The 16,698-nt window shown below is 38.5% G+C and overlaps 1 protein-coding gene across 9 annotated transcripts in view; it reads left to right on the forward strand.

The window, feature by feature from the left end:
- The window catches only part of HDAC9 (histone deacetylase 9), a 988,950-nt gene that overhangs the window by 193,091 nt on the left and 779,161 nt on the right, over positions 1 to 16,698 (forward strand). The window lies entirely within an intron of this gene.

A 16,698-nucleotide genomic window follows, 5' to 3' on the forward strand; every position in this document is an offset into this window, starting at 1 on the left:
TCTCTTGAAGAATTTTCCACAGTTTGCTGTGATCCACACAGTCAAAGGCTTTGACATAGTCAATAAAGCAGAAATAGATGTTTTTCTGGAACTCTCTTGCTTTTTCGATGATCCAACGGATGTTGGCAATTTGATATCTGGTTCCTCTGCCTTTTCTAAAACCAGCTTGAACATCCGGAAGTTCACGGTTCACGTGTTGCTAAAGCCTGGCTTGGAGAATTTGAGCATTACTTTACTAATGTGTGAGATGAGTGCAATTGTGCAGTAGTTTGAGCATTCTTTGGCATTGCCTTTCTTTGGGATTGGAATGAAAACTGACCTTTTCCAGTCTTGTAGCCACTGCTGATTTCACCAGATGCAGTAGGAAAAATGAGCCACTAAAGAGATTGTTAGTTTTTCACGAAAAGGACAGAACACAAGTTAATAATTAAGTGTGTGGTAATTTCATCCCTACTGTAACACAGTCAAGTAACTAGCATGATAAGCTATTAAGTTTTCAGAAATGGAAGAAGGGTAGCTGTAAAGTGAGACCTAGATTCTTTTTGTTGAAAAGCATAGGCATTGGAGTCTCTAGCAGAGGCAGCTTTTTTAGTCCTTATTTTTCAAAATCCTTTCTCCCTTGCTCCATGGAAATAAAATTGTAGGTGAGCACACGACTGACCATCTAGGGACTACACTCCTCATTCCCCATTTATGTAGGTTTAACCATGTGATAAAATTCTTACGAATAGAATGTGAGTGATGTGTGTCACTTCTGGATCAGTGCTTTAAGATTTTTGTTTGTTACTCTCTGTATTCTTTCTCTCTCTTGCTGGCTGGAACCTCAAATGGTTTTGATCCAGCTTCACCCACATGTTGACAAAAGTGCTCTTCCAAACCATGTATTTTGAAGAACTATATCTAAACTTTAAGCTCAAGAAAGTGTGACTCCCCTTTTATTTTCATGGGTTTTCTGACCTATAAGCCGACAGAGAGACCTATAAGCCAATGGTAGTTATCAACAGCCATTTGAATGACATAAAGCTCTGCTCTATCACATAAAGGGTGAAGAGAAGCAAAGTTGCTGATCTTTAGGTGGGAGTTTAGTTGATGAGAAGATAAGACATATAACACACCATGTGATGTAGGACAAATAGAAAGCAATGGCAATAATTGTTTTAAAGGTTCAGGAATGGGAGCTGGCACAATGGACTGGGATGATCAGGGAGGCTTGAAATAAGGGTGGAGGAAGGTACTTTCTGGGTTTTGAGAGACTGTTAGAGAAAGGAAAGTAATTTGAGCCAAGGTGAGTGGACTGAAAGACCATGATGTGTTTTAGTTTGGATTCATCTTAAGCCTGAGCAGGCCCTGAGGAAAGGAATCAAGTTTAAGTCCTTTATTTGAGAGAAGATTGTAGGAAACCTCGGAGAAGGCAATGGCACCCCACTCCAGTACTCTTGCCTGGAAAATCCCATGGACAGAGGAGCCTGGTAGGCTGCAGTCCATGGGGTCGCTAAGGGTCGGACCTGACTGAGCGACTTCACTTTCACTTTTCACTTTCATGCATTGGAGGAGGAAATGGCAACCCACTCCAGTGTTCTTGCCTGGAGAATCCCAGGGACGGGGGAGCCTGGTGGGCTGCCGTCTATGGGGTCACACAGAGTCGGACACGACTGAAGAGACTTAGCAGCAGCAGCAGCAGAACCAAATTTTATTGTTTAAGACTTCTGATGAACTTGGTTTTGGTCAACTAGATTCCTTAGATTGAGAAATTAGTAAAAACAGGCCTTCATAGAATACTGTAAACATCAAAGATGATGAAAGTCCCTATTTTAGCTCTGTTTCCTTCATATTCATGTGGGTTTGTTTGACCATGTACAAAAAAGGAAAATTTTTCCTGTAAGGGAAACACTTAAACTCTGATCTGTAATTATTTGACCTGTGCAAAGTTTTCAGTCTTATTGTTGGTTATGAATACAATGTACTTCCCCTGAAGTGATATTTGATTTGCATTTAGTACATGATAGTAGATTTAAAAACTTTTGAAGATATAAAAGTTTCGGTAGCCTATGTAGATGATTGAAGATATACTGCTTTGTGGAGAAAGCATGTTAGGTCTGACCTGGAGAGATGTTCTCTTAATCTTTTTCTTGTGCTATATTATCACAGAAAGAAGTAGAGAGTGTATAAAGCCAGAATATATTACATATATTGTCGATATGAAAGATTGCTAGCCATTATTTTCCTTTTATTCATACTGTTTACCCGAACAGTTTGGGGAGAATGGAAGTGTGTCATTTCTAGGACAATGAGATGTTCAGCCCTTAATGCAGTATTAATTTTCCTCTACCCACTGGACATTTATCCTCGGTTTAAACACCCATTTCCTTCAAGGTTTTTCTAATGAGACTTTGCAGATTTTCCAAAAAAATATATTGTGTCGGTGACAGTTTATTCACCTTACTTATATAGTTCGAGGAACTGCTTGTTTAAATTTAGATACTGTTTCTGATGAAATGTTTTGACAAAGTAATACCAGCTTGATACTATTTAAAATATTTTGACAGATGGGAAAATTGTTTCAGACTGAGTTGAGCAATACTTTATTGCAGTATTTTGCCAGTTAGAAAAAAATGGTAAAGGTAGCCTCACTGTTCCCGAAAATAACATCCTTCCATTCTCCCTGAGAAAGGAAAGGGCTCCATTCAGTCATAGATTACAATATGTGTACTGCGTATGTTAAGAATTCAGGCAGTTAAAACAAGAGGGAACATTTGGGGATTATTTCCAAACAGGGAACATTTATTGTTCTGTAAGCAAACAGAACCTAAAGAACTTTTAGGAACATTTGTTGCTATAGCACTTTATCAGAGCCTTTTTTTCATGCTCTGGTGAGTGTGCTTTCAGTTAATATTGCTGAATCACTGGGATTTAAAACTGGTTGGAAAAACATGATCAAATCCAATTACTTTTATATCTTGAATTTTTAGAATGATAAAATGATAAAAATTTTAAATTTCTCACATTAGTTGTAAAGGAATAAAATACAAGTGATCCCTGTGTTTTCGTTACTTTAAGCAAGTGTGTTCAAGAAATATGATAGGGCAGTGGCTCTCAAAATGTAGTTGTTGGACCAGGAGCATCCATGTCACCTGAAAACTTTTAAGAAATGCAAATTGTTAGGCTTCACACCAGGCCTTTTAAATCAGACACTGGTGGAGTCCAGCTATCTGGGTCCTAACAAGCCTTCCTGATGGTTCTGATAAATGCCATCAATTGAGAACTACAGAGATAGAAGAGAGGCTTTCAAAGTCTGTGATGTGGAAAAAGAAGGAATTAGTGGGGAATGATGAAGGAAATATTCCGGGCTCCTTCCACCCTCGACCCCGACCTGTGTCAACTCAAGGAGTCTTGGTTTTCTATCACAGGGTTTTAGATTGAGTTCTGCCACTGGAGGAGAAGGGGACGACAGAGGATGAGATGGCTGGATGGCATCACTGACTTGATAGACATGAGTTTGGGTGAAGTCCGGGAGTTGGTGATGGACAGGGAGGCGTGGAGTGCTGCGATCATGGGGTCGCAAAGTGTCGGACACGACTGAGTGACTGAACTGAACAGAACAGTAGTCTTAAAAACCTCTGGGATGTGCATATTTCTTTGGCGGCCAGTGTTTGGTGGCCCAGAAGGCCTTCTCAGGGTGATAATATCTCTTAGCGTACTCATATTATTCTAGCCATGTGTTCTTGAAACTTGGTTTGGCTAGTAAAGAAGAAATTGCTCTGTGTCTCAGCAATCGCTTCATGCTCACCAGACTCCTAGGAAACATATGTGCAAATCAGAATGCCAGTTTTATATTTCAAAGTACAATGAGGAGCATAAAAATAAAAATTATACAATACTCATGTTTAACTCCTCTAGTTTCTTCTTACTGTGCACAAGTTAATATTCAGAGTTGGGGATGTCCTTGTCCAGGGATTGGTGAATCTCATTCTATCCCCTTCCTTCTGCATATTGCTGCAGGTGAGATGTAGTGTTAATAATGGATTGTTCCTTTGAAAGCATAGAATCAAAGGCAAGAGAAGTTGATATTTCTTCCAGGTCATCATGAACCTGTATGAATTCCCTTCACACACACACACACACACACACACACATTTATTATTTATCAGATTGCTGAGGGCTCCTAAATTCAGTATGTCTCTTACCTGAAATCATGTTGAATAAACTTATTATTTCTATTTTCTGTTTTTTAAGTTTTCCAAGTTACCACTGACAGTTGTTTCTATAGCTATTTTAATATTGTTATTTAAACTTAAGTAAGATTTGTATCTTAATCTTCATAAGATACAAATAATCACAGAAAACTAGCCAATCTGATCACACGGACCACAGCCTTGTCTAACTCAATGAAACTAAGCCATGCCCTGTGGGGGCACCCATGATAGACAGGTCATGGTGGAGAGGTCTGACAGGATGTGGTCCCCTGGAGAAGGGAATGGCAAACCACTTCAGTATTCTTGCCTTGAGAGCCCCATGAACAGTATGAAAAGGGAAAATGATAGGATACTGAAAGAGGAACTCCCCAGATCAGTAAGTGCCCAGTATGCTACTGGAGATCAGTGGAGAAATAACTCCAGAAAGAATGAAGGGATGGAACCAAAACAAAAACAATACCCAGCTGTGGATGTGACTGGTGATAGAAGCAAGGTCCAATGCTGTAAAGAGCAATTTTTCATAGGAACCTGGAATGCTAAGTCCATGAATCAAGGCAAATTGGAAGTGGTCAAACAGGAGATAGCAAGAGTGAACGTTGACATTCTAGGAATCAGCGAACTAAAATGGACTGGAATGGGTGAATTTAACTCAGATGACCATTATGTCTACTACTGTGTGCAGGAATCCCTTAGAAGAAATGGAATAGCCATCATGGTTAACAAGAGTCCGAAATGCAGTACTTGGATGCAATCTCAAAAATGACAGAATGACCTCTGTTCATTTCCAAGGCAAACCATTCAGTATCAAGGTAATCCAAGACTACGTCCCAACCAGTAATGCTGAAGAAGCTGAATTTGAACGGTTCTATGAAGACCTACAAGACCTTTTAGAACTAACACCCAAAAAAGATGTCCTTTTCATTATAGGGCACTGGAATGCAAAAGTAGGAAGTCAAGAAACACCTGGAGTAACAGGTAAATTTGGCCTTGGAGTACGGAATGAAGCAGGGCAAAGGCTAATAGAGTTTTGCCAAGAGAACGCACTGGTCATAGCAAATACGCTCTTCCAACAGCACAAGAGAAGACTCTACACATGAACATCACCAGATTGTCAACACTGAAATCAGATTGATTATATTCTTTGCAGCCAAAGATACAGAAGCTCTATACAGTCAGCAAAAACAAGGCCAGGAGCTGACTTTGGCTCAGATCATGAACTCCTTATTGCCAAATTCAGAGTTAAATTGAAGAAAGTAGGGAAAACCACTAGACCATTCAGATATGCCCTAAATCAAATCCCTTATGATTATACAGTGGAAGTGAGAAATAGATTTAAGGGAATAGATACGATAGACAGAGTGCCTGATGAACTATGGACGGAGGTTCGTGACATTGTACAGGAGACAGGGATCAAGACCATCCCCAAGAAAAAGAAATGCAAAAAAGAAAAATGGCTGTCTGAGGAGGCCTTACAAATAGCTGTGAAAAGAAGAGAAGCAAAAAGCAAAGGAGAAAAGGAAAGATACACCCATTTGAATGCAGAGTTCGAAAGAATAGCAAGGAGAGATAAGAAAGCCTTCCTCAGTGATCAATGCAAAGAAATAGAGGAAAACAGTAGAATGGGAGAGACTAGAGATCTCTTCAAGAAAATTAGAGATACTGAGGGAACATTTCATGCAAAGATGGGTTCAATAAAAGACAGAAATGGTATGGACCTAATAGAAGCATAAAATATTAAGAAGAGATGGCAGGAATATACAGAAGAACTGTACAAAAGTATCTTCATGACCCATATAATCATGATGGTGTGATCACTCACCTAGAGCCAGACATCCTGGAATGTGAAGTTAAGTGGGCCTTAGAAGGCATCACTATGAACAAAGCTAATGGAGGTGATGGAATTCCAGTGGAGCTATTTCAAATCCTGAAGGATGATGCTGTGGAAGTGCTGCATTCAGTATGCCAGCAAATTTGGAAAACTCAGCAGTGGCCACAGGACTGGAAAATGTCCATTTTCATTCCAATCCCAAAGAAAGGCAATGCCAAAGCATGCTCAAACTACCGCACAATGATGGCACTCATCTCACACACTAGTAAAATAATGCTCAAAATTCTCCAAGCCAGGCTTCAGCAATACGTGAACCGTGAACTTCCAGATGTTCAAGCTGGTTTTAGAAAAGGCAGAGGAACCAGAGATCAAATAGCAAATGAAGCAGCAGACAAACAACTAATCTCAAAAATATACAAGCAACTCCTACAGCTCAATTCCAGAAAAATAAATGACCCAATCCAAAAATGGGCCAAAGAACTAAATAGACATTTCTCCAAAGAAGACATACAGATGGCTAACAAACACATGAAAAGATGCTCAACATCACTCGTTACCAGAGAAATGCAAATCAAAACCACTATGAGGTACCATTTCACGCCAGAATGGCTGCAATCCAAAAGTCTACAAACAAAAAATGCTGGAGAGGGTGTGGAGAAAAGGGAACCCTCTTACACTGCTGGTGGGAATGCAAACTAGTACAGCCACTATGGAGAACAGTGTGGAGATTCCTTAAAAAACTGGAAATAGAACTGCCTTATGATCCAGCAATCCCACTGCTGGGCATACACACCGAGGAAACCAGAATTGAAAGAGACACATGTACCCCAATGTTCATCGCAGCACTATTTATAATAGCCAGGACATGGAAACAACCTAGATGTCCATCATCAGATGAATGGATAAGAAAGTTGTGGTACATATACACAATGGAGTATTACTCAGCCATTAAAAAGAATACATTTGAATCAGTTCTAATGAGGTGGATGAAACTGGAGCCTATTATACAGAGTGAAGTAAGCCAGAAAGAAAAACACCAATACAGTATACTAACACATATATATGGAATTTAGAAAGATGGTATCAATAACCCTGTATACAAGATAGCAAAAGAGACACTGATGTATAGAACATTCTTTTGGACTCTGTGGGAAAGGGAGAGGGTGGGATGATTTGGGAGAATGACATTGAAATGTGTATAATATCATATATGAAACGAGTCACCAGTCCAGGTTCAATGCACGATACTGGATGCTTGGGGCTGGTGCACTGGGACGACCCAGAGGGATGATATGGGGAGGGAGGAGGGAGGAGGGTTCAGGATGGGGAACACATGTATACCTGTGGCAGATTCATTTTGATATATGGCAAAACCAATACAATATTATAAAGTTAAATAAAATAAAATTTAAAAAATAATGAATCCAAAATCAAAAAAAAAGAAAGAAAGAAATTACAACAAATTGCCAACATCCGCTGGATCATCAAAAAGCAAGAGAATTCCAGGAAAACATCTATTTATGCTTTATTGACTATGCCAAAGCCTTTGACTGTGTGGACCACAGCTAACTGTGGAAAATTCTTCAAGAGATGGGAATACCAGAGCACCTGACATGCCTCTTGAGTAACCTGTATGCAGGTCAGGAAGCAAGAGTTAGAACTGGACATGGAACAACAGACTAGTTCCAAATAGGAAAAGAAGTACGTCAAGGCTGTATATTGTCACCCTGCTTATTTAACTTATATGCAGAGTACATCATGAGAAATGCTGGGCTGGAAGAAGCACAAGCTGGAATCAAGATTGCCGGGAGAAATCTCAATAACCTCAGATATGCAGATGACACCACCCTTATGGCAGAAAGTGAAGAGGAACTAAAAAGCCTCTTGATGAAAGTGAAAGAAGAGAGTGAAAAAGTTGGCTTAAAGCTCAACATTCAGAAAACGAAGATCATGGCATCTGGTCCCACCACTTCATGGGAAATAGATGGGGAAACAGTGGAAACAGTGTCACACTTTATTTTGGGGGGCTCTAAAATCACTGCAGATGGTGATTGCAGCCATGTAATTCAAAGACGCTTACTCCTTGGAAGGAAAGTTATGACCAACCTAGATAGCATATTAAGAAGCAGAGATATTACTTTGCCAACAAAGGTCTGTGTAGTTAAGGCTATGGTTTCTCCAGTGGTCATGTATGGATGTGAGAGTTGGACTGTAAAGAAAGGTGAATGCTGAAGAATTGATGCTTTTGAACTGTGCTGTTGGAGAAGATTCTTGAGAGTCCCTTGGACTGCAAGGAAATCCAACCAGTCCATTCTAAAGGAGATCAGTCCTGGGTGTTCATTAGAAGGACTGATGCTAAAGCTGAAACTCCAATACTTTGGCCACCTTGTGTGAAGAGTTGACTCATTGGAAAAGACCCCGATGCTGGGAGGGATTCGGGGCAGGAGGAGAAGGGGATGACAGAGGATGAGATGGCTGGATGGCATCACTGACTCAATGGACATGAGTTTGGGTAAACTCTGGGAGTTGGTGATGGACATGGAGGCCTGGCGTGCTGCAATTCATGGGGTCACAAAGAGTCGGACACAACTGAGCAACTGAACTGAACTGAACTAAAGATTTGTATAATCTGATTTCTGCAGATGCGATGATGACAAAGATAAGTTATCATTATTATAACAAAGATCGCAGAAGTTAACAGAGTACTTACGTGCCAGGCATTGTACTAACTACTTGGTATTTGTATTAATATGAGGACATTTATCCCTCATAGTCAACCCTCATATAGAAGAGGCTTTAAACTTTTGAACATGACCCCCAAAGAGAAATTGAGACTTAATAGGATGTAATCCCTCTGTGTATATATGGTATATGAATAGTAAAATTTATGATACACTTTTACTATGTTTAAAACTCATTTTTCTATATTATTTTGTTTCATTCATTTAAGTAAATGCCGGTTGTGAACCAGAAAATTCATTTTATCACTCATCGTAATGGGTTGCATCCTGCGGAATCAAAAACTGTGCTATAAGATTAGATAGTATTATTAATCCATATTTTACAGATGAGAGAGACATACAGAGTCCATGTAAGTTGCACAAATTTACTAAGTGGAAAATCCGGAGTTCAGACTTGGGCAGACTCTCCTCAAAGCCCTCTCATACCACATCTATCTTGCCTACTCAAAACCTTTAGATTGTCATACAATCTAGGAGGACTGTACCAAATGGGAATTTTTTCTTTCAAGTGTGGTGTGTACTCTGGCCTTAGACTTTCTAATTAAAGAGACTTAGAGATGAAGGGACTGGCTTTGGAGCTGTGTTTCCATTGAAGGCACCTTTTTAAAACTTAGAATATGTGCTTATTTGGGGAAGCTTTTGTAAAGAGGCTGATGGGGATTAATTTGGAAGGGAAGTGACTATTGCCACCAAACCACCTTCTTTGTGCTGCCATGGGAAATTTACTTTAAATAATCCAAGAAATAGTTGATAGAAAAGATGTTTATTCAAAGTTAAAACAGTCTTTAATATGTGGAGTTTCCCAGTGAGTGAAGAGAAGATGAAATGGGAATTATTTGCATCTTGTCAGGCTTTTTGTCCTGACTCTTTGTAGGGCATGCAGTTAAATGCGGAAGACTGCTAGCTTGGCTGAACATTATTGGACACAGACAATAGTCTTTCCCCAGTGCTACTAGATACGATTTAAAAATATGTATTAGATGTGAAGGTACAAAATTCAGAGATAGAAAAGCCACAGAGTGAAAAGTCTATATATATCCCCCCCTTTTGCTTGGTGTTTTTGTCTCTCCTGAATTAGTCACTGATACCTGTTTCTTATATGGTCCTTCAGAATCTTCTGCAGTGCTGTGTGTGTGTGTATTAAATATAAACATAACATATTTTCTATGCCTTGCTTTTATTACCCTGATGGTACTTCACAGAGTTTTTTCCATATGTAGAAGTACCAACCTGCCTCCTCCTTTTTTCACAGCTACATATTATTTCCTTGTGTGTATTTTTCTAAAATTTAACAGGTTTTGTATTAACAGACATTAGGTAATTTCTAATCTTTTGCAAGCTTAATTATTTTACATGCAAATTGCCCTTAGGGCTCTGTGTCTTCTGTGTGGTCTTTTACTCTTAGAAGAAGATTCACAGCCCCCTAGATCTTCACAAGGGAGTATAAAGATCAGTCTGTTGAATAAGATCAGGTTTGTGTCAGGAAGTTGCTTGATCTCAATTTTCTTGGCTATCTATTTTTTAGCTTCTGAATGGTAATCACGTTAAGAAATCTTCATATCTTACCTTCTTCAGTCTTGTAAGATAAAGTGGTCCCTGTGAAAAGGTTCAAGGAACACAATTTGCTAACAGTTTAGTGGGTTGATTAAGGATGTTGAGTGTTTATTTCTAAAAGGACAAAATGTTTGTGCACTGAAAGTTCTATCTGCTTTATTCTTCACAACCATTAAAACTTTTTCAGATTTATTTTCTTATTATTTATGGAGATTTGGAAAATTACATGGAAGATGTCTATTTTCTTAAATGCATGATTACCTATTGCTTTATCCTGTTCTTTGAAAACAGTTCTGTGAAATGTTCAGGTTTACAAAGAAAACATATCTTCACTATCTGAGTTTTCTGTCATCTGTGCATTTTAAGAATGTTTTAGCCAATTTCATACAAAGAATATTCAGTATTAGTGATAATTACATGAGAAACAGGCCAGCAAGGCAATCAAGTGGAAAGTTAGTAGAAATGTATGGATGAGTGATTTGGTCCATCCTATGTTTTTCTGACTCAATTACATTCACACTAACTCAGCAGCAGCAGCAGCAGAGATAACAAAATTGGTGCTATGTAGCATATACGCTCGGAGAAGACAATGGCACCCCACTCCAGTACTCTTGCCTGGAAAATCCCATGGATGGAGGAGCCTGGTAGGCTGCAGTCCATGGTGTTGTTAAGAGTTGGACACGACTGAGTGACTTCACTTTCACTTTTCCCTTTCATGCATTGGAGAAGGAAATGGCAACCCACTCCAGTGTTCTTGCCTGGAGAATCCCAGAGACAGGGGAGCCCGGTGGGCTTCCGTCTATGGGGTTGCACATAGTCGGACATGACTGAAGTGACCTAGCAGCAGCAGCACATACGCTGAAGAAAATAATGCTGCGGATTCTTTGAGAAGTGATTTCAGAATTTAATATTTTCCTGTCAAGAGATTTATGACCTGACACTGAAAATTATTAAGACTCAGATCCAAATAGTTACTTCATTTCCTCTTGCTCAGCATTTAGTAAAGATGTGGAATATACTAACCAGATATTGGTTAGCCAGACTTAGGATTCAAAATTTGATATGCTTGTCACCATGTGTGAACTTTGGAATATTTGGATTTTAATATATGTAAATGATTTTATAATGTGTTATGTCTTAGGTGAAAAATTATTACACATGCCAACAATTTAATTTAAAATACTACTCCTGAATATTTTACAAATATCTGGAATAATAAAATACTCTTAATGAGCATTAGAAAGTTTCTGCTTGCTTTGTTTGCTAAATCATGTGGCCTCCACTATACTTGCTGCTGCCACTGCTGCTGCTAAGTCGCTTCAGTTGTGTCCGACTCTGTGCGACCCCATAGACGGCAGCCCACCAGGCTCCCCCGTCCCTGGGATTCTCCAGGCAAGAACACTGGAGTGGGTTGCCACTATACTTAATACACCTCAATTTATCCTTTTTGTGCTAGAAACTCATGTTAAAATAGCAAATAGCAATCCAGATTGGACTGCAAACACATTCACGTGCAAAATTTCATTTAGAGATATTTGATACATTTTTGGAGGTGTTTCAGTGGCCTGTATTGGTTAATTTGAATCTATAGTTTGGTTGTATATAAAAATGAAGTTAATCTAAGTGGACAAAATCAATACCCTTCTGAAATTAATTAGATGGCCAACATCCCAGCAAGAGATTATTCTTTTTAGTATCTTCCTATCCTCTTTTCTTACAGGGTGAAATAATTCCTTTGCCAAATTATGTTGGACAGTTCCCTGGTGACAGGTGCTATAGAAACTGGTAGCTGCGCTGTTAGTGAGTGAAACAGAGAGGAAGGAAATGTGGGCAAGGAAGCCATTGTACTCTGGATACAGTGATATGCCTGCCCTGTCTCCACATCACAGCCAAGCAAGGGAACAATGTCCCTTTTGCAGTGGATCTGCAGTGACTGTTTCTAAACTAAACTTGTGAAACATGATGCTGCTTCTCTGAGAGACTGAAGCATTCCAGGACAGAGAGACAGGAGAAGTGGGGAAATAAATCATAAATTAGACTGGACTGTAGTTTGAAGATACTGTTTATAGTTAGGTTTGATAAGGAATGGCTGGAAATATGGCAGCAGATTGAAGCTGAGGTTTTATTTCAGGTAATAGTTTTCTTTTTTATCTCTGTTGGAGCATCAGTGCAACAACCTAAAGAAGTTTTAGAGGGCTAGATGGTATAACCTTCATCAGTCTTTATGTGCAATGCCATAAACAGGCTTTATGTCCTTGAGAAATAGGTTTTTTATAATATTTAAAGAAGGTGATTTGTCTCTAGCTCCATGAAACAACTGAGTTGAGTTGTTATGGTTGATACTCTAGAAATTACTTGATGGGTATATGTCTTTTTAGCAATGTATTTAATAAATTTAAAATAAGTTTAGTACTACTTAAGTTACATGAATATATTTCTAATTTTGTGGCTATCTTTTTAAAAACAAATGAATCACGACTTTTGCATTTTATAGTTATTATTTTTGCTGCTCATGTTGCATCATCACAGATAGATGTGTGTTCAGCAGCTATTATGAAGATGACACAGTGGAGGATTGAAGGAAACATAAGAAAGGCCTTTGTCCTCAGTTATTCTCAGAGATCTGGTTGAAAACCAAAACCTGACAAAAGTGCGTGAAGTGAGTGATTAGGTAAAGCAGCCACATGAACACTGTGGCTGTGTGGTAGATGGCACTGAGTGTCCAGACATGAGGCATTTTTCTTTCTATAAGACTAACATTAAAGAAACCAATATTTTGATATATGGCAAAACAAATACAATATTGTAAAGTTAAATAAAATAAAATTTAAAAAAAAGTAGAAAACACTGAAAGGGAAAAAAAAAAAAGAAACTAACATTTTTGTTCTGTTTCATGTATCTTCTTGAAAACGAACATTTATTGAGCCTTTACTGGCCATCAGGCACTGTCCTGTATGTTCTACATGTATGAATTCCCTTAATCTCTGACATTTTATGAGTACTACTACTATTTTCCCCTTGGAGGAGATAAAGACTGGGGCAAATGATGTTTCATTAGTTGCTCAAGGTCACAGAGCTTGTACCTGAGGGAGCTGGGATAGGAAAATGGGCTATGGGGTTCAGTCACCTCTATGCTTTATGCTGTCTCTCACTGTACTTATTAATTGACACATCTCTTCTTTAAGCCTAAATAGATGTTTAGTTTGCCCTAGTAAAGTACAGGCCTTAGGCTAGGATCAGACGCTTGAAATTTATTTCTATAGAAAATGATGATAGTTATTTTGATGCAAATGTTCACAGCACTACATAATTTAGTGATTAAATTAATCCCCTTTAGTGAGGTGTGGGGGAGTTCTAGGAGGATTATAACCTAACTCTAGGAAGTTGAGAGCTGCATATTTATGCAAATATGCATTTTTCTCTGCCTCCACAGTCTCATCTCTTCCTGGGAAGATCTTTATGATTACATATGTCGCAGATCACAAGAGATTTAATGACAGCCTTGGGTGTCCACACACTAAAGAGGGACCTTTAGAGACTGCGTAGGGGTATATTTGCTTTCAGAGATGGTCTTTGCCCAGCGAATCTCCAGCTTCAACATGCATCAGAATCAGCTGGAGGTCTTGTAAAATAACACAGATTACTGGTCCTGCCTCCAGAGTTTTGGTTTAGTAGGTTTGAAGAGAGACTGGAGAATTGATCTAAGAAGCACCCAGTCAAGGTGTAACTGTTGGTTTGGAGATCACACTTTGTGAACCACCAATTCACCCTAAAATTGTAACTAAAAGGAGTTTGGGTTCCCCCTCCCCTTCTTTCTCTTTACTTTTAAGCCAGTGCTCACTCTTCAGATGCCCAACCTTTTATTTGCAAAGATTTAAAAACCTGATTAACAGCTTTTGTGGACCCTGGAAAAATTCTGTAAGTCACTTATTAATATAATAATTATTGGTAAGATAATAGCACTTTTAAAATAATAACTGATTGCAGTTATTGAGTGCTTATTATATTGTCAGGCAGTTCACTAGGCCCACTGTCCATATTATCTTACTTAGTAAAGCAACAAACATAGGAATCAGTACTATTCATTTCTTCAATTTACATTTGGAAACTAAGATTTAGAAAACCACATGACTTTCTAAAGATTATATATACAACATAAGGTAGAGCTAATATTACAACCCACGTAATACTAATAGATGAATTCCAAAAGCTAAATATTTGACCACTCTGCTTTTTAAAATCTGTAGTGATAAGCTGAATTTAGTTAGGCTTAGTTTCAGCACAAAGTGTCCTTTGTTTTCATTTCTCCTTTTATTTAAAAGTTCTTAAGCATCCTTAACTCAGCAGGGGGAAAATGCATGATCACAGATTTTTCAAAGGACATGTAAAAATGAAAATTGCTGCTTGGAATATGACTTTATCATTTGTAGTGGCCCTCTTCAAATTTCAAGGACTAAAGGATTAATGCTAAGAAAATAAATTTTTGTGGTTTGCTTTTCAATTGTTTGTTTGTTCCTATGCCTATAAATAAGAATTTCAAGAAGAGAGCATTAAACTTCGGGAGGATATAGACTCCTTTGAAGGTCGGTTGAGAACTCTGAGGAATCTCCTGAAAAAATGTGTTCTAAACTTTGCATGCTATTCAACATCTATCTGTGGCCTCTCTGTAAGATGTTCACCCTAAAGGGGACAGCACAGCAGAGAAACAAGTTGGACTTTTGTATCTGGTGTCCCTGGGTCTGCATTGGTCCCCTCCTATTTATATGACTTTTGGGAAGTTATTATTGAATCTTATTTATTCATCCATAAAATGGTAATGATGAAAAGAATAAAATCTAGCTAATGTGAAATACCTAGCTGGATGACTGGCTGCATTAGTGTTTCTCAAGCTTTAAGGTGTCCATGAGTCACTTGGGGACCTTGTTAAAATGCAGAGACTGATTCAGTAGATTAGGGATGAACTCTGAGCTTTTGCATTTCTAACAAGCTCTTGGGTGATGCTGTTGCTCCTGGTCCAGGGGCCACATTATGAATGTTTTCTCTGTAAAATATGCAGAGAAGAGATGTCTCTATTAATAAATACTCTTAAGTGTCATATTAACAGAATATTTTCAGTGATAATTTGAGCTCAGTTTGGGGTTATTTACTAAAATATGCACATGCAATACATATGTACTGAGAATTACAACATTTGGAATCTTTTCATTGTGAGGTAGTGCATTGTGTACTGGTATTGTGTTGCACTGCTATTGTCGCTTAAAGTGTGTCCAACTCTTGGGAGCCCATGGACTGTAGCCTGCCAGGCTCCTCTGTCCATGGGATTTCCCAGATAAGAATACTGGAGTGGGTTGCCATTTCCTCCCCCAGGGGATCTTCCCAACCCAGGGATTGAACTTGTGTTTCCTGCATAAGCAGGCGGATTCTTTACCCCTGAGCCACCAGAGAAGCCCATTGTGCTGCATTGTACCCACCAAATTCAATATGGAGTTCTCTTTAGAATAAGAGTCCCTTTAAAAATTACCCATGTTAAAGTATTTCTCTGTGTGTAATAGTGAATTTAAGATGTGGTTGAGGACCTTTGTGTCATGTACTCCTTCTGACAGCCAGATCTTTTTGAGTACAGCAGTAATTTGCCATGAATTTCTGATTATTCTAGAAAACAATTTATTATCGTCTCTATTTATTTGGCTTAGTTGCAGCATGATGGATCTTTTAGTTTCAGCCTGCAGGATCTAGTTCCCTAAAAAGAGATCAAACCCAGGCCCCATGCACTGGGAGGCAGAGTCTTAGCCACTAGACGACTAGGGAAGTTCCTGTTATCTTCTCTTGAAGCCATTGCTCTTTATATACTTTGAAGAAGGAACTGCTAACATTGAGTATGCTTGACTTCTGTCTGGTAAACTTGAGTTTTAAAACAGAGTTTTGAAGACATGAAAAGAAAGATTGTATATGAATATCTAATTACATTAACAAAAATAGTAGAATTTCTGACTTTCATGTATCTTTTCCAAGCATGGATTTCCTGACTGGTTTCAGTTTATCACTTATGACATGCTACCTTGGTTATGAGTCTGTTTTCTCTGGTGACTACTAAATCAACTACTGCCTAAAAGTAATGGAGAGACAGCTGAAAAGCTTCTGGCAACCTGTGGAAATCTTGTGAAGGCTGGTAGAACTTTTTTTCCTTTTAATTTTTATTTTGTATTGGAGTATAGTTGATTAACAATGATGTGTTAGTTAAGAGCTTTCTATTTTGGGAAAAATTGATGCTGTGAGGCCCCACTCTGTATTTCATTTATTTTTGTTAAGCACTACTTTTGCATTACTGAGGTTTCTTCATAAACATCATTGTTCCACCTTGCCCAAATAGTTCAGTGTAAAA

The sequence above is a fragment of the Bos taurus genome, chromosome 4 (genome assembly GCF_002263795.3).
Source record: "Bos taurus isolate L1 Dominette 01449 registration number 42190680 breed Hereford chromosome 4, ARS-UCD2.0, whole genome shotgun sequence".
Taxonomy (NCBI): Eukaryota; Metazoa; Chordata; class Mammalia; order Artiodactyla; family Bovidae; genus Bos; species Bos taurus.